Source organism: Mauremys mutica, chromosome 1, assembly GCF_020497125.1.
Source record: "Mauremys mutica isolate MM-2020 ecotype Southern chromosome 1, ASM2049712v1, whole genome shotgun sequence".
Taxonomy (NCBI): domain Eukaryota; kingdom Metazoa; phylum Chordata; order Testudines; family Geoemydidae; genus Mauremys; species Mauremys mutica.
The window spans coordinates 186,945,868-186,969,995 of record NC_059072.1 but is presented as its reverse complement, the minus strand read 5'-3'; the positions used below and the strand labels follow the sequence as shown (position 1 = coordinate 186,969,995).

The 24,128-nt window shown below is 38.4% G+C and overlaps 1 long non-coding RNA gene across 1 annotated transcript in view; it reads left to right on the top strand.

The window, feature by feature from the left end:
• The first annotated feature begins 861 nt into the window (after positions 1-861).
• LOC123361918 overlaps positions 862-24,128 on the top strand; it is a 37,085-nt gene continuing 13,818 nt past the window's right edge. The window contains exons 1-2 of the long non-coding RNA XR_006576276.1: positions 862-937; positions 8,349-8,465. This is a non-coding gene — a long non-coding RNA (uncharacterized LOC123361918). The remainder of the gene's footprint in view (positions 938-8,348; positions 8,466-24,128) is intronic.

Here is a 24,128-nt window from a genome sequence, read left to right as displayed (position 1 = left end):
CTGAGAAACACTGAACTAGATGACCTCTCAAGGTCTCTTCCAGTCCTACCTCAAATATAGGGAAGGAGGGCAGGACAGCAATCTCAGCATGGCCCCAGCTTCCTTGGAAGGCTTTAAACTGAAAAATGCGTAAAAATTAATCAATTCCCCTAAATCCTCCCCAGATTGCCAACTGGAGGAATAGAAGCCCCTCCTGCTGGATCACTCCCACATGCAGTTTGAAGCAGAAGGCAGGGCTTGGTTTTAGCATGTCTGTGCATGTGTTCTCCTCCTCCTCCCCCTCCCCCACATGTTGGCTACCCCATGCTGGTCTGTCCAAACTTCCTTCTACACCCCACTGAGACAGGGAAGGGTATTATCCTTGTTTGTGAATATAAGTGGTGCATTAGATCATAATGTAGGACTTGTGGCCAGGATCCACAAAAGGACTTAGGTTTTGCAGTGCCTAATTTGTAGGTGCCTAGAAAATCACTAGAATCCATAAGGCCTGATTGAGGTGCCTATGCTCCCTATATAATGAATGTTGAGAGATTCCTTAGAATGGGATCTACCAAAAAGCAAGCATGCTAGGTGGGGAGCTGCCTAAGCTAGACAGTGGGAGATGCCTATGAGATGATTGTATCTGAGCTCTGCCCCCTCTCATAGTTTGGCATCGAGGTCTGAGCTGGAAGCAGGTGCCTATCTTTGTTTGCGATCCACAGCTGGGAACCCATCCACTAGAGTCAAAAAGCTTATATGCCTATACTGTTCCTTATAAAAATGGCTTAGTCAGCTGTATAACAACACACAAAACAGCTGGGGGTAGGTAAAAGTGCCCCCCTTATAACCTTTAGCCCCGCGATGAGGGAATCCACCCATGATGTTGCAGATCCCAGTTTAATTCTATCCTCTGCTTGATAAGGAGAATGGATTTGAATAGGATTCCTCCACCACTCAGGTAAGTGCCCTAAACGCTGGACTGTAGAGTCACTCACCCTTTTACTGCCCAATGAATATTTAATTATTGAATACAAAGTGGAATGGCTTCAACAAGAGTGTTGGAAAGAGTTTCCTATTAGAGTATCACATAGCTCAATGGTTAGGAAACTTATCAGAGAAGTAGAAGAACCCCTGTGCATAGAGGGGGGAATTGAACTAAGGTCTTCCTTATCTTGGGTGAACACACGAAACACCAGGCTAAAGACGAGGGAGGCCGGCTCTTGGCTATTTTGTGTGATTAGATATGCTCAGAGCATGTCTACAGGCAGGGCCGGCTCTACCATTTTTGCAGCCCCAAGCAAAAAAAAAATACAAAACCGCTCAGAGTGCCACGCCTGAACTGCTGAAGCAGGAGGGGGTGGGGGAGATGGTGGCTCAGACTGCTGCCGCTCGAACTGCCGAAGTGGAGAAAAAAAAAAAGCCGCCCGGACTCTGCCGCCCCAAGAGTGGATAGAGTGCCGCCCCTTAGCATGTGCTGCCCCAGGCACATGCTTGCTCCACTGGTGCCTGGAGCCGGCCCTGCCTACAGGATTAGGCCCCACAAGCAAAATAGGCAGGGGAATGCTTATCTTCACTTTGTTTAAGGATTGTGCTGGGGCTGAGGCATGAGATAGGCTTATGAAGCAGCAGTGCACATACCAGAGGCAGAAACAGAGGTGCCTGGGGAACTTTTACAGCAGAACTTTAGGTGACCAGGAGTTTAGGCACCTAGAGGGTTCAGTGGCATCCTTGTAGGGATTTAGGTGGCTATGCCCCTTTGGGCCCATTTTTTTGTGTTTTTCATGAGAAGGCAGTTATGGTATGAAATCACTCTTAGCTCTCCATATCAATATAATTAAATTTTAATGATAAAGATAGAGAAAAATAGAACGGAGATTTCAAAAGAATCCACCATAAATGTTACAACAAAGTATAAAAGACACATAAATATGCAGCATACTCACATATCTACTTTATTGGCCAGGTGCCTAGGGTAAATCTGTAAAGTGATGGCTCAGACCAAATGAAAGCAAAATGTATGAGTAGCAGAAAGAGTATATAAATGTTGGTTAAAATTGCTTACCAATCAAAGTAACTCCAGACTGCAGTGGCCAAATTCAGTCTCACATAGGCTCCCATAAACTTTAATGAGCTGTGCCAATTACACCAGGTCTCAGGATATCAATATGAAGAAAAGAAGGATCAAAAAGTTTTGTCTAACATAGCTACTTCAGTAGAGCTCCTGCCTGAGATGAATCCCAGATTTGTTGCAATCTTTGACTGATTGCACCTGTGACTTAAATTATCTACAGCTGAACAAACTGTGTCTGACTGGCAGAAAGCGTCTGTAAGACTCAGGCTTTCTTACATGTATATGTACAGTTGCTCCCGATCAGCTAACCTACAGAAAAGGCAGTGGTATTTTCTTCTCAGGTATGATATGGCTAATTTTGTAAGTTGGAAAAAAAGTGAAACAAACAAAATTAGGCATTTTTCTTTTATTGGGAAAACATGTTAGCCTTTCTTCCCAGCTGAAGTTGTACTAATGACACACTGTATTGCTCACTTATCCAGTTTTTACTTTGGGAATTTTTAAAGAAAGTTTCCTTTCTGCTGCAGGGAAGACAATTTTGTAGAGGTTCAGAGAAACAAAGGCAGTTTAATATCTCTTATACCTGTATTGCAGTTCTTCTTTCCCACCCCCATATGTAAAAGAGAACTTCTCCTGAGCTTAGAGAAACCTTAAAAAATAAAATGGAATGCTCCCAAAGTGTTAGAGAGGGTCTTGATTTTTAGTGATTTCCTAATCAAAAAAGGATTACAAGAAACCCAGTTCTCTGCAATGCTGTCTCTTGAGAGCTCTTCTTCATCAGCTAACTAAAATGGAAGAATAGGATATTTCTTAAGCAGATTGACCTGTTGCACTCACTAAAGTCACTATTTTTTGTTAAATTAACATAGTTGCTTTGGATGGCTGGCTGTGCTAAATTTCTGTAATTGTTAATCAGTCAGAAGTAATGTGTCAGGAATAATCAACCAGTAGACAGGTAATATACATAGAGTAATAGCACAGTACGTAGGCTTCATTGTCTACTCTATCAGTGCAATTGTATATAATTATAAAAATGTTTGACTAAAGTAAAAGACTTTCTGCATGTATTGTGAAAAGCATGGTTTAGGATTAAAAAGAAGTAAACATTTTTGGGTTTGGAGTCAGATTCTCCATTGATAGCTTATGATCTTAAATACAATTTCAGTAACTTGATGGTGGTAACACATTTTTTTAAACTCTGAAAAATGGTACCCTTCTATATAATAGGTCTGCTCATTGTCAGTATTCAGTCATATCTGCTGATTTTAGACATATCTACTTCTGTTAGTTGCCATGTCCTCTTTTGCCTACACCTTTAAATCCATAATACTGTACTTGAAGAATTCATTGTTGGAATGTGTGAACATATGTAATAGTCTTTTATGATCCTTGATGCTTGACATTTGATTACTCTAGTATATTTGTAGCTATGTAAAGATAATATGTGATCCAAAAACTACCCAGTCCTCTTACATAATTCAGGTGCAATCGATAAGACTATTCCCTTTAAAAAGAGATCTAGGCCAAGGGAAGCCCTATTTTGAATTTAACCCTTTGCTTTAGTTTGCTGCCTTTGCTTTGTAAGAACCTTTTGAAGGAAGTGCGGCAAACTTGAGGCCCCCTGTTGCCCCCCATCTAAGTTTCTCTTCTGACTTGTCTCTCAATTCCACAAACTTTGTTTTTGGTTTTATAATTTGATATGTTGATAAGCAGATTGCTGTTTGAATTCTGACAATACAGTTCAAATGCATTATGAATGAGTAGAATAGAAAATGATGTAACCAGAAAGTGATGCAGATTATTTATCTAAATTCATGTTGGTGACTCTGTTTAAAAAAAAAAAGTGTCATTCATGGATATGAATGAAGATGTAGGCATTTGAAACTGAAGTGAAGCCCAGTATTCATGACAGCATGGCAAATCAGTAAGCCATGTTACCATTACTGGGCAGTGGGTCCGGAGTGGAGCATAGAGTAATAGTCTATACGAAAGGACAGTATGCCAGATCTCACTCCAGGACTTTCACTGTACCATAGCAGTGTCCTCATAGGACATTATTGTGAGGCAAGCTTGTGTGCTGTAGATTCGCATCCTGGCTTGCCATGCAGTAACTTGCCATGTAGACCAGCCCTCTTTGCATGCTGCTCCAGTTATCCCACAGATCCCTAATGCTTTTATACCTGCCCCTAGCCAAAACTGCATCTTCATTGGTTGAACAAAGCAAGAAGAAAGTGCAGTTCAGGTCACACATCAAAATCTGCATCAGGCTTTGACTTGTTTGATTCCTTTTCCTATTGTGTATTAGAGATGTTGACCTGTTAGCTTTCCTCTTATTTTTTTTCTCCTACAAACAAACACTTCTCAGCCTTCCAGTCTGCTTACACCACCTCATTAATGTCCACATATGAAACATATGTTTTAAAAAAACATTTATCATATTTAATAAAATGTAGACATTGATTTCTATGCAGTTTCTAGAAGTAATTTTAATGATTTCAGGGTTTTGATGTTTATAGTAAAACTGGCATGGATGCATATAACATGAAAATTTGGCATTTATGAAATGCCAGCTTTCCGTAGATAAAGGAAAATTGAAAATTATCTTTACTCTATTCATTAAAATCCCTAAGTAGGTAAATAACTAATTAAACACCATCTGTTTGCTTACACTGCACTAATAAAAATGAATCAACCCTTCTATCTCTAAAACCAATTCTTTGCCAATTTTTTTTTAACAGAACACCACTACTTCTGTGAATTTGTAGTAATAAAAAGTACCTTGGGTATTATCAGTGCTTTGTGCCTTTTGGACAATGATTTTCAGTAGTCTGTTCTTCCCCCAAATCCCTTTTTCCCTCAACAGCATTTCCATGTTTTTTGTTATCCCTCAGCAGAGCAGCCAATGCATTAAGGTGTAGGGAGCAGCTGCCAGGTGATAGCCAGAGAAAGTGTTATTTTGCTTATGGACCAGCAGTGCTACGTGAGGACACGATGTGACAATTTCTCAGGGAATTCAGGACTGTGCGTCACCTTGTTGTCCCTCTCTCTGGGGTAACTTGCTGGAGCTAAAGTATGTGTCAGTGCCTGGACACTACAGGCTCTTAGCCCTCCAAACAATCTCCTCAAAATTCTGCCAGCCTTTATTTTGCCTGTCAGGTTAACCTTGTGTTCACCTCCTTAAAAAGCATTCCCCTGCAGCAGTGGTGGGCAACCCGCGGCCCGTATGCAGCCCATCAGAGTAAGCTGATTGTGGGCTGCAAGACATTTTTTGTGGCATTGACCGTCCGCAGGCCTGGCCCCCCGCAGCTCCCAGTGGCTGCGGTTTGCCGTTCCCGACCAATGGGACGTGCTAACTGCCACTTCCCACAGCTCCCATTGGGCAGGAATGGTGAAGCGTGGCCACTGGGAACTGCGGGGGGCCATGCCTGCAGACGGTCAACATCCGCGAAATGTCTCGTGGCCCGCAATCAGCTTACCCTGATGGGCCGCAGGTTGCCCACCACTGCCCTACAGTACCAAGCCTCTGTCACTGGACACTCACAAAAATCACTATGGACCCTGTCTCCAAAGAGCCAGTAGTCACACAAGCCTGTTAGACCAGCTGAGGATTCACACTTTAATATATTGCACTTAGGTGAACTTATAGTAAAACCATGAATACGTTTATTAAAAAAGAACAGAGATTTAGGTTAAAGATAATAGAAGCAGAAAATGGTTCCAAATAAATGGTCCAGAAAACCTTTGAAAAATATTTTTGCTGTTTGTTCCTCAGAGTGCTGACTCCATGTCCCCTTTTCTCATCCTCTTGTTAATTTGATTTTCCTGTTGACTTCATATGCAAATATAATTTCCATTGTCTTTAGCCTACTTTGCTCTGTTTACATTCAAGACCTAGACAGACAGGCAAATCAACCTTCCTTTGTCTGGGACAAAATTGTTTACCAACTGTGCTGGTTTGAGCATATTTTGGTACACAGACCTGCAACTTCTTAATTGTTTCCCGTACATACATTACACAATGATTATGATGACCAATATGATAGAAATTTTCATCTGATAGTTTATATGACATTCTTTATAGAAAAATACCATGACAAATGTGTTAGATGTAGTGAGTTTGTTAGGTATGATAGAAGTTGCTGTTACATGACAGCGAAACCTTTGCCAATGGGCATTGAGCAGCTCTTAGGATCGCACAGGGTAACATGACAAGATGACAAAACTTATGAGTTAATAAAAACTAATCAAAACAGGGTTGTCTCTCCATCCTGGGATATCTGGTCACCATGACTAACTTCAGAGCAAATCAAATGTTAATCCTGAGGGAGCTACATGTGTTTCATGAAGAAGCACATCTGATTCTGGGCCAAGTGGTTGGATCATTGATACATATGATTAAATGGTAACTCTGTATGTTTTTCAGAAGATCATAGTCTATATTGGTTGGTAGCACTGTGGGCTTACTGGCTATCCAATCCTCTCTGTAGACGTCTGCTGAAATCTTGTCTGTAACGGGGTTCTGGAGGTACAGCCTGGAACTGTGGGACTGCTGTGCCCCCTTAACTCTCCAGCCCGGGCTGTTTCTCACAATACTTTGCTAGTGACAAGCAGCAAACCCCTCCAGGTGCAGTTACCATTCAGTCAACATTCAGGGATACATCCAGCTAAATTGCGTGAATGAACCATATACAGGGAAATACCAGCAAATACTCCCACTCTTGCACCCCAGAAATGGACCACCTTACACTGCTCAAGACATTCTCTTGAGCAATGCTAGCTCATTAATTAGTTTGCCACTTCAGCAAAGGATAGTGAACATGCACTATCCTTTGTAATCTGAGAAGATTCCCCAATTCACTGGTAAGGATAAAACATTAAAATAAATGTATTAACTACAGAAAAATAGATTTTAGGTGATTATAAGTGGTAGGCATGAAGGTCACCACCTTTGTTGCCACTGAAGATCCTGCAGTGGGCATCTCGCAGTCTCACATCATTGTTCAGTAACAACCATATAGCGAAATCCCATTTATTTTGACAATAAAAATCATAATCATAATCATACTGAATGCATTGTACAGTAATATCTAAGACTGAGTCCTTGATACAGTCAGCCATCATGTGGTCCTTTATGTATTGCAGATACTACAATTAATGCACATTGCATATGTAAATGGTTTTTTAAGTTTGTAGAGCTATGTCAAATCTATTTTGGAAAAACAACCCCCCCCCCCACATCCAGGCACCTCAGAATAACTTTATTGAAGGGCTACTCGTCGGTCAGATATTTATACTGCCCTAATAGTCTCCAGAACTGATGACTACTGTCTTTATAGAACATTGCATTTTTAAAATAACATACTTCATACAAACTGTCAAAAATATTTCTATTAGTTTTTAGATACAGAAATTAGTTTGGAGATGTAGTGGTGGGGGCAAATAATTAATTTCTAATATATGTATCAATGAGTTACAGCAAGAATGAATTGGGCTCAGATTTGTTTTCCTGAGCAGCTCTTGCACGTGTATAAAATGAAAATGAGGTTCAGAGTTTAAGTTTGAGTTAAAATTCACAATTTGGAAAGATACATGTAAACTTGGTTTGTGGGTTTCGTTTTTTTCCCCCCCAGTTGGAGAGAACACAAGGATACAGTCATGGGAGAGGGGAAATGTGAGGAGATTGCTGCCAAATTTAGGCAAGTGCCCTATGCACTCTGTAGCATGTTAGAGCTAAGTCTTACCACAAAACTTTGTGTGACAGTGTTATACTCAGTAATGTGACAAAAAGGGTATTGTACAACATGGAATTATTGTGTTATTTTGTAACAATTCTAAAAATTAATTGTAAGTGAAAATCCAGCTAATGTTTGTTTATGATTATGGTAACAAGAATGTTATGCTTGTGAGGTGTAGGAGCTCTGAAGAGGGGAGTCTGGCTGGGGAAGGTGCGGGGGAGGGTGCTTGTCTCAAGCACTATCTTGGGAGGGGGTAGAAAGGCTCAGTGAGGTAGGGGTTGCCATTCCAGGCTCTTAAACTCTGTGGGAACCAAAGTAAAATATTTATTTGTCTGGCCACTTGGTTCCATTTTGTACAAGGTAATCAGGTCATAGGCATAGTTTTATGGAAGTCCTGAAGAGAGACTTTTTTGTTAGATGAATATTTATGAAAGCTGGTTGATATATTAATCCTAGTTAGACTTATTCCTGAAAAGGTTGATTGTTCTCCCTTCCTCCATTCCTCCCCTGTATTTCCAAAGAGCTGTAATTACACAAATGTAATAACCTCTTTTTTTTCATAGTGTCCAATAATGCAATGGCTGGAGGACAAGAGAGCATCAGAGTAATTGGGTGGACATGTTGGATATTAATGGTAATTCTGATGGTGTGGAGTCACCAGACCAGTGGACAAGGGCAAGGTAAGCTCTAATGTTTTCTGATAATCAACTGTTTATTGATCACTGAAACAATGTGGAGGTGAGGGCAGGACATCTGATTACTTGAGAAGTTTGTCATTGTTTAGTACTGTGTGTATTTTGACTATTATTAACTAGAGCTGATTGGAAAATGGAGGATGGGGTGGAGGAGGAGTTTCTATGGAAAACTTTGACTTTTTGGTGAAAAATCAAAATGCAAACACTTTGAATTGGAAAAGCTGTCTATAGTGCCTCAAGCTCCCATTTTCCTCTATAGCTCAGGCTCCCTGGCTGAATATCCCATAGTATACTGCAGACTCACGTCTTGGTAAGGGGAGGTGATATATCATGGGGGTTACATGATCATGGTGCATAATTGGAGATAAAATATGGCTGGGGAGCTTGGCCCATAGTGGAGGATGGTGATCTGAGGCAACTAAATTACAAGTCCTCTCCTAGGCACCACAGCAGCATATCCAAAGAAAGTTATTTTGTGTTTTGGCTCTTATTTTTTTGTCAAAAAAATATTCCATGGAAAACAGGAAAGAAAAAAAAATAATTTTGAGGAGAAAATTTTGATCAGTTAAGTTACTAACTGTTCAACTTTTTTTTCTGAAAGTGGCTGGCTTACAATTTTTCAAACATTTTGCTTGCATTTAAGTCTTTAGTCATGTATGATTCTGGGAAACTTCAGATTGTTTTCACCATTCTTCAAACAATAGTTTACATCACATCCAATTAACTTCAGAGCTGAAACAATCACGTTCTTTACAGATTAAAAAGCACATGTTGCATTTTCAGTGTGAAACCTGAATATGAAGTCAAATATGTTAAGTTTACTGTGGCTTTATTGTTTTTGACGATACTGTAAGCAATATGAAATGTAATATTCAAGGTATCTAAAGAGCACCAACCTCACTTTCAGATAACTCTGCCATTTTGCCAGGGCCGGCTCCAGCTTTTTTACTGCCTCAAGCGGCGAAGAGAAAGAGAAGAGGAAAAAGGGGAAACCCCTCCCGCCCCCGTGATTGGCGGCTGGTATACCGTGCCACTTCATTCTTCGGCACAATTCAGCGGCCGCTCCTTCTGTCCGAGAGGGACTGAGGGACCTGCCGCCAAAGACATGGATGTGCCGCCCCCTTCCAAGGGCTGCCTCAAGCACCAGCTTGCTGTACTGATGCCTGGAGCCGGCCCTGCATTTTGCATTTGTGTTGGTTTGTTTATTTTCTTGAAAGTGTCTCCATTTCTGCCTTGAAGGATAATCTTTGTTGATAATTTTGAGATAGGAAAGAATAACAGATTACTGAAAAAAAGGAAGGGAGAGAAAAGCTTGTATTTTTTGTGTGTGAAACAGTGAATATTTTCACACCCTGGGAGTAAGTGATAATTTGAGTCATTGAAGTGAAGGGGAAAAGTGAATAGAAATTCCTTTGTGAGATATGCTAAGCTTACTTTAGGAAAATAACCTTGCAGCTCCTCTGTAATACTATCATGTCCTCAATTTACTCAGCTAAGAGGGAAAAAAAGGTGTAGTTTTTCAACTAAAGTTTTCTGTATACTATTTTGATTAATAACAGTAAAGAATGCTGACTAACAAATTTATTTGGGCATAAACTTTTATAGGCTAAAACCCACTTCATCAGATGCATGCAGTGGAAAATATAGTAGGAAGATATACAGTCAAACCCTGCCATAACGCGAAATCGCATATAACGCGATCGCAGGTTGGCTCCCCTTTAAGGTACAGTATAATACAGTATGATACTGTACCAACAGTCCCCAACACCATGGCAGGGGAGAGAAGCTGCAGCCCCGCACCTGCTGGGGACAGAGAATTCCGAGGCTGCTGGCGCCGGTGCTCTCTGTCCCCGGCAGGTGGGGAGCCGCGGCTCCTCTTGTAGCCGGAGGGAAGCCGCGGCCCCGCGCCTGCCAGGGACAGAGAGCACCGGCGCCCGCAGCCCTGGAGTTCTCTGTCCCTGGCAGGCAGGTGGCTGTGGCTCCTCTCCCCTGCTGGGCACTAGGCACGAGGGGCACTAGGCGGCGCACTTCAATGCACCGCTTTGGGGACCACCTGACTGATTTGAAACCCCGCTATACCGCGACCCCGCATTTAGCGCGATGGGATTTTTTGGACCCCAAAGGTTGCATTATAGCGGGGTTTCACTGTATATACACAGAGAACATGAAAAAATGGGGGTTGCCATACCAACTCTAATGAGACTAATCAATTAAGGTGGGCTATTATCAGAAGGAGAAAAAAATATCAGGATGGCCCATTTCAAAAAGTTGACAAGAAGGTGTGAGTAACAGTAGGGGAAAATTAGCATGGGGAAATAGTTTTTAGTTTGTGTAATGACCCATCCACTCCCAGTCTTTATTCAAGCCGAATTTAATGGTGTCTAGTTTGCAAATTAATTCCAGTTCTGCAGTTTCTTGTTGGAGTCTGGCTTTTTAAAGTTTTTTTTCTGTTGTTGAAGAATTGCGACTTTTAGGTCTGTAATTGAGTGTTCAGGGAGGTTGAAGTGATCTCCGACTGATTTTTGAATTTTATAATTCTTGACATCTGATTTGTGTCCATTTATCCTTTTGCATAGAGACCGTCCGGTTTGGCCAATGTACAGGCAGAGGGGAATTAATGTCACATTGGTAGATGTGCAGGTGCATGAGCCCCTGATGGTGTGGCTGATGTGGTTAGATCCTATGATGGTGTCCCTTGAATAGATATGTTGGCAATGGGCTTTGTTGAAAGGATAGGTTCCTGGGTTAGTGTTTTTGTTGTGTGGTGTGTGGCTGCTGGTGAGTATTTGCTCAGGTTGGGGAGCTGTCTGCAAGCGAGGACTGGCCTGTCTCCCAAGATCTATGAGAGTGAGGGATCATCCTACAGGATAGGTTGTAGATCCTTGATCATGAGCTGGAGAGATTTTAATTGGGGGCTGAAGGTGACGGCTAGTGGCGTTCTGTTACTTTATTTATTGGGCCTGTCCTGTAGTAGGTGACTTCTCGATACTCTTCTGGGTACCCTTGATAAAGATCTTGTAGGTATTTGTCTCTGTCTGAGGGATTGGAGCAAATGCCTCTCCTCCACATCATTAATTTGTGTTGCATTTTCCCAAGTAGTGCCCTGATCCTGCAGATACTTACATAACTGTGCAAATAAGTTTAGCACCTGTGGAACTGTTTGAAAGATTGGGGCTCAAGGGCCTAATCCAAAATCCATAGTAGTAAGTGGAAATCTGCCACTTATTTTAATAGGCTTTGGATCAGATCCAATACAAAAAGCTACAGCAGATCTCTAGTTGTGACTTCATATACTGAAGTTTTTTGACGGATGCAAACTGTTTCTATACAGAGGTGATTTTATTTTTTAGATGTTTGAAGTAAACTTGTCAAAACAAAGTTTTAATGAATGCACTGTTACTTTCACTTTGGTTGCAGCATGTGGCTTGGAAAATGCATCTATTTTGAAAATTATGCTGATTATGTATTGTATGCAATAATGACCTGCAACAAGTATGGTAAAATATTTTTATCCTATGCAATGCCTTAATACCTGTGTGATGAACATTTTGATTCTATTTATGAAGGAAAAGTACAAAAATTAATATCTAAACATGTATTTTAATACTAGGGCTATTTGTTGGACAATGTATAAAACATTACTTAATTTCCTATAACTCTTCTGTCTTCCTTGACAGAAAAAGGCCATATGTTTTGTAAATGACATAAAACAATGTAGTCGAATACCTTAATCCATTATTTTCACAAATTCTGTTGCTTATTAAAATTTGCAAGGTTGTTACATGGTTCATGAATAACCAGAAGTAGGGTCAAATATGTATAATATAATCAAGTTGAATGTATTTCAGTTTTGGCAGAATTGATGAGCTCTGTGATGACTGAGGTTTACCATATGCCTTTAGTTTAGATACTTTCTAGTATGTGTTAACACTTGCCACTGCTACCAATGGCTACATGAAATTTAAAGTGACTAATTTACTGTCAATGTAGAGATACATTAAAATCTAGCAGAAATAATCCAACAGATTTTTATGGATGATTCAAATACTGTGTCTGAATGAACATTTTGTAACTGATTTGAGTTACAGTAACTATACCCTTTAATCCCCTAATGTTTTTACTTAAAAATAATTTGAAGAAATTAATATGCTTGGAATAAAGAATGAAGTCTTTATGGAGTCTAACTATAGATGTAGCAAAGAATCCTGTGGCATCCGACGAAGTGGGTATTCACCCACGAAAGCTCATGCTGCAAAACGTCTGTTAGTCTATAAGGTGCCACAGGATTCTTTGCTGCTTTTACAGATCCAGACTAACACGGCTACCCCTCTGATAATTATAGATGTGTATTATTGACAGGACTCATTATCATACTTTGTTTATCCCCATTAATCATGTCCAAAAATTAATTTCATCAGGTACACCAAGTAGTAATATTGAAATAAACTCTAGCAGTAACTAATTATTCACGTTTTTCTTATAATAGTCTATATGTGCTCTGAATTCTTTTGAGAAACATATCTCTTTAATACTAGCACTGAATATAGATGCTAATTCAGCCCGCAGATATATGGACCTAATTTTCATTGACTTCGGGTGGTAGCGTGCATGTGCCAGAAAGATAAATTTATCCCTCTGCCCTTCCATAATGAGGTAGGGGTGTGTGTGTGTGTGTGTGTGTGAGAGAGAGAGAGAGTAAAACTCTTGCCTCCCCAGTAAAGCAAAGTCTTATTAAGAGAAAGATGTGAACAAACATTTATTGGGAGGATTTGAGTTTCACTTTGAAGACTGCTATTCATCCTACTTACTGACATGATTTTAGTATATTTTCAAGAGCAAAATATTTGACTAGAAAAATGTGACAAAGAGCAAACCATATACCGTTAGTCCAGATTAACTGATTTAGAGTAAATGAAGCAACAATATAAGAAAGCATAAAAGCCAATCTCCATAGGAGAGCACAGCATCTCACCTCTGTGGACTATTGCATCAGCTCTGCCTCTCAAAGTGGCAATTGCCCCTACAAACACTTTTATAGCTTGAAGCTCAGTATAATAATTTACACTAAACTTTTTATCTAATCAGATCATATGAACATAATGTATGAAGTATAGGCATATAACACTTGAAAATATTTTGAGACAATAAACTGAGTACATTTAAAAAAACCTCACTTTATAAAATAAAGTAAGGGCTTGTCTACACCATGTAGCAATGCACACTACAGATCTGTAAATTGTAAAGTGAACTAATGTGTTACACACTAACTGGCTCATATAGAATCTGCTGGCTTGCACTAAATTTGGTGGTTGGTATTAAAGTAGCACAATATTTCAGATGACATTTAGTTGCATATCTAAAAGCTTTTAGTTATGGACCAACATTTTTTTTCCAATAGTGGCAATATAAGGTTCCAAATTCACTGTCACACTAATTTCCATATTAAATGTATTCAATGTCCTTTTATATGGAAGCTATTTTTAACTGCCAGCATTCATATTTAATCTGGGTTATGACAGTCAAGCTGGGTTCATCACTGTTTATATATATAAAATAAAGTTCGGCAGGCACAAACAATACACAACCACCTTCCTGCCCCCACAGAAAACCCACCAAACCAGATAAATACAAAACTCTTACCTAACTAATTTGTTACTCTAAAGCCCTGTTGTTCAGTATTTTCTTAAGCAAATTTTACACTGACACCAATAGAGGCAGATTTGTCTGTGGGCACTCTGACTTGAGGGAACCTAGAAATATAAAGGAGAATCTCTGCTTCTATTTAATAAATTTGAGTAAAAACTTCAGCATTTGTCATTTCAGCGCTATGCACTACACATGGACATAAAGAGAACTGGACAAAACAAGAAGAACACAATTAAATACAACTCTCTCACTATTCCAGATTTAGGCACATCGCCAGAGAGAAGTTAAGACATATGGATGCATATACACAAGGAACAGCTTCTGAATCACAAAACACTTTCTCCCAGAACAATCCACTCACACCGGAAAAAAATCCAACATGCTCTTTCAAATACTAACACCAAACTCAAACAAAAACCTCTCATTTTTAAACTGCTATACTGTTGAGTCTCATTTCCACATACTGGCCCAAATTAGACTCTGGAGTAACTCCATTGAAGTCAATGGAATTATACAAGAAATAGATTTAACCCACGCTGTCAGCAGCTTGTCTATCAATTGTTAGAATTTTGCTAATGAACACAATATGTTCACCAACTATAATAAAAATATGGAAGAAAGCTCCATGTATTATCTTAGTCAGAATTCATAGAAATCAAAAGAGTATAAGCAATGTAAACCTTGTAATTAACATTGGACTAATCTTGTGAAGTGGGGAATGTAAGTTTCCATGGGCAACAAAAAAGATGAACTGATGTTTTAGACCATAGCAGCGTGCAGTTCAATATAAAGTGGGCTTGTTTCAAAAGAAACGAGCCTCTTTCCAGCTACTATCTGGAACATTAACTATTTTTATTTCTTTAATATGAGAGAACAGGATGTCTGGCTGTTGGCCTTGCTAGTGCCTATTAGTTTGTCTGGTAATGTAATGAAGGGACCTACTTTATATGTTTAAAATTTTTAAAAGTGATTATTGACTCTGGATGTCTCAATTTTTGGGTCCCTCTCTTGAGATGCCTTAAAGGGAGCTTATCTTTTTTTCAGAATGATGGGCATCTTTCCTCTGAAAACCAGGCCCCTTAAAGTGACTCAAGTTGGGCACCCCAAAATTAAGGCATCTAAAGTCATGAGTTACTTTAAAAAAATGAGGGCCACTGGTACATAACTCACACTAGTTTTTATTTATTTTAATTGCTCTGTTGTATAAACATGATAAAACCAGTTCAGCAAAAAGTTTCTAATTTTGGCAGCTAAAAGGCATGGAACCACGAGGTCATGTTATTCTAACTAGCATCTTGCTCTTCTATTCCCCAAACTCCTACTTAAACAGTTAAAACTAAGACATAATTCATCTTTTGAAACACGGGAGTTACAAATTAATGCTTTATAGTATTTGAAAGATGGCACACTAAGTTCTTCTAGATGTCATAAGGCACAGTTTTCTAGGTCTAGTGGTTCTCAAGATAGTGGCTGGTAAAATCCTATTGGAATCGAAATGGTAACAAAAGCTATATATTTGTTAGAATGATGTAATCTCAGTACTAGCCCTTGTGGATTTTAAGATATTAGACTTGAAAATAGTTACTGATTCCTCAGCCCAACACAATCTTTTCACCACTTCTCCAGAAGTGAATATGGCAGACTCCATGGACCAGGGTGCCTTTTTAAATCTTTAGTTCCCCAAATACATACTGTTTGGACATCAGCCTGTGAAACCCTAATTCAGCCTCTTTGTGCCTATGCTTTATGCTACAGACTTTAATTACATGATCACTTACTGTTGTTTTTCCACAGGACCCCTGAATCATTCAGTGCACAGACTGGCCTCACAAGGAGGCCAAATTAAGGTTGCATCAGCAACTGTCAATCTGGCATTTCCCTAGTTTTTGAGTGCTTAACTTTGCAAATTAAATGTTCTTTCAACATAATTTTTGTATACAAGATGGATACACTGTACAGATATATATGTTTATTTAAAAATATATACAGCAACCATACACTTTCAGTCTTACTGTAATGTCTTAAATTTAGATGAAGGGAAATGGTAAGCTATGAATAAACAGAAGCAAATTTGTGTGAGTTTTTGCTCTAATATGCTGCATCAACTGTACCTTACAAAATGGCAACTGCACCTGCAAACAGCAGACTCCTAGAAAATTAAAGCTGCAATATAGGAAAAGCAAAATGATTTACATAGCTGCAAAGATGATAAACTTATGAGAGGTATGCTAGATAATATAAATTTTAGGGCAGGCTTAGTACAATTAACCAGATATGAATGGGACTAGACAGAGCAGTGAGGGACTTATTCGGTGACCTTGAAAGTCAAAGCCACATTGATTTGTTTGTAAGTGTTAAAATTTATTGCCCTCAAAAGTCTAATTTTTCTCACTTCAAGAGCCAGATTTTACTTATCCCTTACGCAGTCTGCAATGTGAGGAGAGTAGTAAAGAGCCTGTCCCTTTTGCATGGACCATTCAACAACCAGACGGAATTGGAGTCAGTAGGCTCCTAAATTTCTCCCACAGTGGTGCATGTCTCCTCAAACTGTTGTAGGCTAGGCAGAGCTATGGCTCCACACCTTCCATGCACTGACCAGTGGTGGTAATTGACCATGTGGAGGAGAAGAGTGTGCTGTGTCCCTTTTAATGGGGTAAAGCAGTTTGTGCATTTCCCCCCTCCATACTCGGAGCTCCAGGAAACCTTCTGAGATCACAAAGGCTGCTTAAGGGAGCAGAGGTGCCAAATCCCCTAGTTTTGAAAATCTCAGTCTTTGCCTTAATTAAATACAAGAGTTCTCAAAAATGTTACAGCAGCTGATGTGTGTGTATATATATATTCAAGTATTTGAATGTAATCCATATGGATATAAATTACTACACATACTAGTCTGAAGAAAGTGTTCTGAAATTGATGTGTATTTCAGATATTTTCAACAAAAGTTTTAGGAAAGAAGCATAAGTCTCCATGTACGAGGACAGTAGGATGTTGGGAGCAGTTATTAGTTTCTCAGTATTTGTGTGCCAGCTTCTGTTGCTATAGAAACAGTTTTTGATGACCGCCTAGTAGCAAGAAATTAAGTTTATAACTGGTCAATCTAGTGACCTAGTGCACAAGGATCTTTTAAAATACAAGGAACATTCAGTGACCTGAACCTAAATCAGAAAGTGTTTATCATTTTTTGTTAAACACTACTAGTCGCTTTTGTGAACAAGGAAAGACTATGTTAATATATATAAAATTACTTAAGGAACACTCCTTACACAGTTCATGTAACTGCAACTATAAAACTTTGATAAAATCTAATAATTAATAAAAGGGTATCAGAAATACCAAATGTGTAGCCTTGTAGGAAATACAAATTGAGGAAGAAAAATTAAATATACCCAAATGGTGGGAATAGTTAGAAAAGACTAACATATGTGAATGTCAATACATTTTAATGTTGTTGTCCGGAATACATTCTTAAATGAATGACTAATGCAGTTTTATTGGGATCTTGTCCAGTGAAAGATTGGCCCAGGTACAAAACTATATTATATAACTATCAGAATGTAGTAGAGATTTCATTATTAAGGCTTTCATCTGTAAAGAAATAAAAAACTTAATGGAGAACTTTCAATAAGGCAAGTTAAAGAGCAGGAATCAGAACTATTAGGTAACCCCCTCCCCTCAGTATTTGTCATATTTGTTAACTATAACAGGCACATATTCTTTGTTTTGAGAAATATGATAAAAATACAATTCATAAAATTAATGTCAATTGCAGTATGGCTCTTTCTAATGCCTGACATGCTATATGTTGGGGTATCTTATACTGTGTGCTGGGCTTTCCCACAGCTGCTTTTGTTTTTGATTTGGAATATGCAGAGATCTCATTTGTGGGCAGAGTGAACCCATCACAGAAGATTAAAATCTAGAAGAGAATTGTTAAAGCTTAATTCTAGGTTTCAAGAAGCCAGACTTAAATCTGGTATCAGTGCTGGAAGTCCCATGAAGGCTTGTTTGCTACTAGTTCATTTCACTTTGAAAAAGACACCTTTGGTTAATTAAGATGTATTATTTAGTAGAGCTCATTTGAAATTTGGACACTTTTCACTGAAACAGCTAATGTTTACAAAAAATGGAAAATAATTCATTAAATGTTCACAATTTCTCCCCTGGTTTTAAAGCAACTCTCTTATTTAGTTTTGCCAGTTGTTTCACTTGTGATACATAGAATGGTGAGAGTTCCACAACTAAGATTTCTATATGAAATTATTCATAACAGTTGCTACTTGGTGTAAAGTACATCTCAGCATTCAGTATAATACTGGATTTAGAGAGTCAAATGCCAAAAACGTAACTAACAACACAGAATTAATGTTACAGCCCCCCGGCAATAAACGTTGTCTTTTGTGCACTTCCACGGTGTACAAACACATACTTCCTGTTTCAAATGATTTTCAGATTCATATTTAGATTATAAAGGATGGGAGGAGAAAGTGTGGCATAGAGAGTAAACATGGCTTGACGAAGGTCATGCAACGGGTAAACGACTGAGCTGGGAAGAAAAGCCAGGTTCCTTGACTCTCAGTCCAGCACCACGTCTTACAGACCATTCTGCTTCTCAAAAGTGGAGCTGGGCTTCATCAATAATATGGTGTCATTGCTGACCATTCCTGTAGAAGGCCTTAGTGATACAGTATCAGCATATAAATCTGTGGCTTGTTTTCTGAAGCAATAGAACATAATCTTGTACTTAACCTTTGCCTCTTTTACATTATGCAGTCTTATTAATGAATGACAATGGTATTTTGCAAAGAGGAGAATTTTTCAAGTGTTTGACCGTAAGCACTTACACTGAAGTGCTTGCTAACTTTATTTGCTAAAGATTAATAACAAATACTGCCTTTTTGAGAGACATTTGTCACCATCAGAACTACCCCATTTCCAGTAATATTAGGAAAAAAAGCTAAGTAAACTATTGAGTTTCTTGTCAGGATGTTTCGTCCTTAAGTAAGTCCACATTTCCTTCCATCTCTGCCCCTCCCATGCCTTGAGGATTGTATATGGAAAAGATAAGTACACAAGCTGTGTCACATTTGGCAAAATTACACCTATAATATGCAACTGCATGTATCTTGTTGGAATTTTGTTGAACTCCTACATTAATTTGGAATTATAGGCACAAGAATTTCTTGTTTTCAATCAGTGAGATTTCTATTTTTCATATATTCTTCATGAAAACATGGGCACTGTGCAAGTTAATACCACATACACACATAATTCTTAAAAAATCATCTTCGTTGACTTTCATAAGGAAAAAAGTAACATAAGCATTCAGACATTTTTTCCATTGTATTGCCAACAGTTAGAAAACAGTGTTACAGATATTCTCAAAATTAGTAAATTAAGCCAACATCTCAAATAGTGCATTTAAATATCATTTTTACTGAGCATATAATAATGTAATTTCAAACAATTAGCACAAAATGAACATCCATCCTGACACAGTTCATATAAAAATATGGATATTAAGTAGAAGTATCTAATTATAAATAGCATGAGACTAATACATACTGTACAGAGGTGTGCAGGTATTATAGTGACAGATAAGGAACCATAATAACTCATTTGATGTAAGAAGCATTATGATGGATTGAAAATTCCAGTTAAAACTGAGTGTAGTTTCATTAAATCCTGAGTGTGCTAAACAGATAATTTAGGGTTTTCCTATGAACATTCTGTATATAATTTTGAGATGGTTTCCACTCTTTTGGTAAAGTAGTTGTTTGCTTATCTTGTACATATGATTATATTTTTCCTGTTTAACTTCTTAATATTTCCTTTATATGCCTTTTTATATTCTAATGATTTACATCCAGGAAAAATGTATTTTTATCCCCATAGTAGAATTACTCAGACTTTCAACCCTGATTTTTGTGTGGTTCAGGGTTCTGTGTAAACCTCACAGGTAAGTCTACAAGCATACACTGCCTAAACCCAGGCTTTTGGCCTGAGACTCCACCTTTGGGAGAGTAATCTATGCCCTCATGGCTTACTGTGAATCAGTAGCTCTGGGTGACATGGCTGCTGAAATTGAAAAATAATATTGAAAATGATGAATAGTTTTGTTTAGGGGGGAAGAGAGATGGGTCCCATTTGTGAAGGCAGTAAATAAAACAATTCTTTACTTCCTGAAAACCAACACTTTCTAGGTGGGGGCTATATTTTATTGAGTTAAATTTACTTTACCCAAATAAATAAATAATTCACCCAAATGGCAGAGGGAAGCTGCCATTTTCCATCGTTGGCAGGATTTTTGACTGGAAATTAGCTGAGGTTGTTTGATTAAACTTTTATATGAAAGGATACAGAGGAAACTTCTTTTATCCGTAACATCATTTTACCTGTGAGATACAGTGAGACTCTTCTATCTCAGGAGAGGGTAAAATGGGAAATCCACGTTTTAATTGCATTAGAAGTACCTCTGTTTATCTGCAATAAAATTAATTTCATTGAAGTTTTTTTTTAGTGTATGTAACAGAACTAAACCAAACATTACTCTCATTTTTTTCAACTTATGGGGATTCGTATTTCATATTGTGTGGAGTAAGGAGAATGCTGCAACTGTGAGGGGCTGCTTTTCATTTTGAGTTTTGGACTGGCAAGAACACGGAGCTCCAAAGCCACCTCCACTGCTCTGTCCTCACTGCTGTTCTCTCCCCCAGATAGACCTCACTTACTATTTTAAATGCTCAGCAACCTGCAAAACATGTCTCTATCTCACATGCAGCAATATATCTCAGTAACTTGCTCCTCCTTTACCACTTTCCTTAGGGGTTGCTGAGTGGCTACTCTGCATCCTTGAGATGTGAGGAAGGCCTTCTGCTCCCATTATCCTGCCAAAGATCTTGTGGAGAGCAGAAAGCCAGTTGCTCGCACAGTGGGCAACAAAGGTGTAGGAAACGGTACCAGTTGACTAAAAGTGGGATCTAAAAGATCACCATGTTACAGTTCTATACACAAAGAGCAACCACATCTTCTCAATGTGAATGGTTGATTTTTAGGTGAAGGGCAACCAACAAAACAAGAGATAACAAAAGTAAGGTCTCCACGAGACACTGCACACCATGTATCCCTTCAACAGGTTGAAGCAACCATATGTCAAAGCAATGGCTAGTCCTGAAGAAAAATGGCTTTTACAAATATGCCTTTATTTGCTGTGTGCTGCTCCTGTATGCCAGTTACATAGCTAAATATATCACCTGAGAACCACCTAGAATCAGCTGTGAAGCATCCAGCTGTGTGCATGTGGGATTCATGCTACTCATGACACTAACTTGTATTGTTAGTGGATCAAACCTTTTAGTGACTTCAGGCTCCTACCACTCTTGGGGGCAGATTCACAATTCTGTTTAGTAAAGAACTTTTGCTTCCGGTTCCATAACTGAATAAGACATGTGCATCTTCTATAATGGAAGATATAGGCCCTCTGGGGACAAAATCATTCCAATCTCCTCTAATTACCACCTTTCCAAAGCCAGGGAGGCAACAGCAGAAGTTGACTGAGTATAACTGATTCCTTCTGTGTGATCTGATTTTCAGCAAGGGGAAGGCAGTTAAGTTTGCCCAAAAACCAGGCAGGGTAGGCAACAGTTCATTGTATTCCCCTAATAAAAGGGATGATTGTGAGAATGAGGTTGGGTTGGAAAGAGACCTTCAGGGAGATGATTACCACAAGTGTTAGGAAAAATTGTCAAATTCCAGACTTTCAAAGTTGGTTCCCTTTTGCAGGGTTCAAAACAGACCATTTTTGTTTTCTTTTGTTTTTTGTTAAACTATTTTATCAATATTTTTATTGAACCTGTCAGGAAAGCTGTTGAGGTAATGACCTAAACCTAACATTTTGGTAAATGAAAAAATTCAGTAATAGTTTTGTTTTGATTAAAAATTTTAGAAAAATATGATGGGATATGGAATACTGTGTTACATTTTAATGTCCACACTTTAAAAAATGATCAACTGAAAAACACTAAATATGTTTCAAGGTCTGGAAAATGCCTTGTGGAGGGAGACTAAAGCTCAATCTATTTAGTTTAACAAAGAAAAGATTATGAGGTCATATCTGCATGTGAATACTTGCACCTATTTAAAGTGTTGTGTGTTTACCCTTGTGCATGACTATATGTAGGCATCTGGTAGGGGCTAACTTTTTCAGATTTTGCACAGATATTTAGCATGTGAGTTTTGAAAACTTTACCTTGTTTAGTGGGCATGACATAAGAATGATTACTACATAGTAGACAAAGGCAGTAAATAAAATTACCCCATACTCATTGCCTTTTTGTTCTACATGGAAAAATGTGCTTAAATTTAGTTCACAATGGACAAATGTCCACATCACAAAAACTACTGCCATGTTTTGTACTAATTGGAATCTTTAGTGTCCATCTCAGTAGGTAGGTTTAGGATTGAAATGATGACAGAGTGGCATTATTCTCTCGTTGATAGAGGGACTCACTACAGGGGTTGAGGTATGTTGGGACAGTGTGGGGAGGGTTTCTTCCTGTGATGTAGTTATCTTGTCTGTGGCTAAAAAGAGGTCTTTGGTGTCTAGGCCTGTAAACTTAGCGTGTTCATAAAAAGTAAATTACACATAAGAGACAGGAAAAGAGCCTTTACCCAGTATGATTTTTTTTTTGAAAACTACAGTGTTATTAGACATCATTCAAAGTAAACCTCTCGTTTTTTTTCCCCACTTTAAAAAACATTATGGCTTTCTCTGGTTCCAACAAAATGTATGAGCCTCAGATGTGTTCTTGGCAGTCACTGTGGTATTACTCAGGAAAGTTTCATAGAAATAAGAAAAATTGGCACTAAAGAGAATGATACAATGTATGCAGTATAAAACATTTTAATCCTGGAGTCTGTACAAGTTCTAAATGTACTAATGTAAATTTATTGAAATTCAGCTTGGCATTTTATTTATATTCCATTTTAAATGACTACAGATCAGGAGTTGGCATTTATAAGTTTAAAAAAAAAACTTACCATACCATACTGATCTTCACAAGTTGAATGGACTATTTAAAAGGATACTCTTGAATCAAGTGCATATAGTATAGTTTAAACAAATTTGCTTTATGCATTTTACTTAAAATTTGATGATTTTAAAAATACTATTTCCCTTCTCTGTGTGTGTGTATATATATATATATAAAAAATATAAAACCTAACATAGTGAATGCTAATGGAAAGGAGGTAGGTTTAGAAGATAAAATAAAAAAACAAGTTAAAAATCACTTAGAAAAGTTAGATGCCTGCAAATCACCAGGGCCTGATGAAATGCATCCTAGAATACTCAAGGAGCTAATAGAGGAGGTATCTGAGCCTCTAGCTATTATCTTTGGAAAACCATGGGAGAGATTCCAGAAGACTGGAAAGGGGCAAATATAGTGCCCATCTATAAAAAGGGAAATAAAAACAACCCAGGAAACTACAGACCAGTTAGTTTAACTTCTGTGCCAGGGAAGATAATGGAGCAAGTAATTAAATAAATCATCTTCAAACACTTGGAAGGTGGTAAGGTGATAGGGAATAGCCAGCATGGATTTGTAAAGAACAAATCGTGTCAAACCAATCTGATAGCTTTCTTTGATAGGAAAACAAGTCTTGTGGATAAGGGAGAAGCGGTGGATGTGGTATACCTAGACTTTAGTAAGGCATTTGATACGGTCTCGCATGATATTCTTATCGATAAACTAGGCAAATACAATTTAGATGGGGCTACTATAAGGTGGATGCATAACTGGCTGGATAACTGTACTCAGAGAATAGTTATTAATGGTTCCCAATCCTGCTGGAAAGGTATAACAAGTGGGGTTCCGCAGGGGTCTGTTTTGGGACCGGCTCTGTTCAATATCTTCATCAATGACTTAGATGTTGGCATAGAAAGTACGCTTATTAAGTTTGCAGATGATACCAAACTGGGAGGGATTGCAATTGCTTTGGAGGACA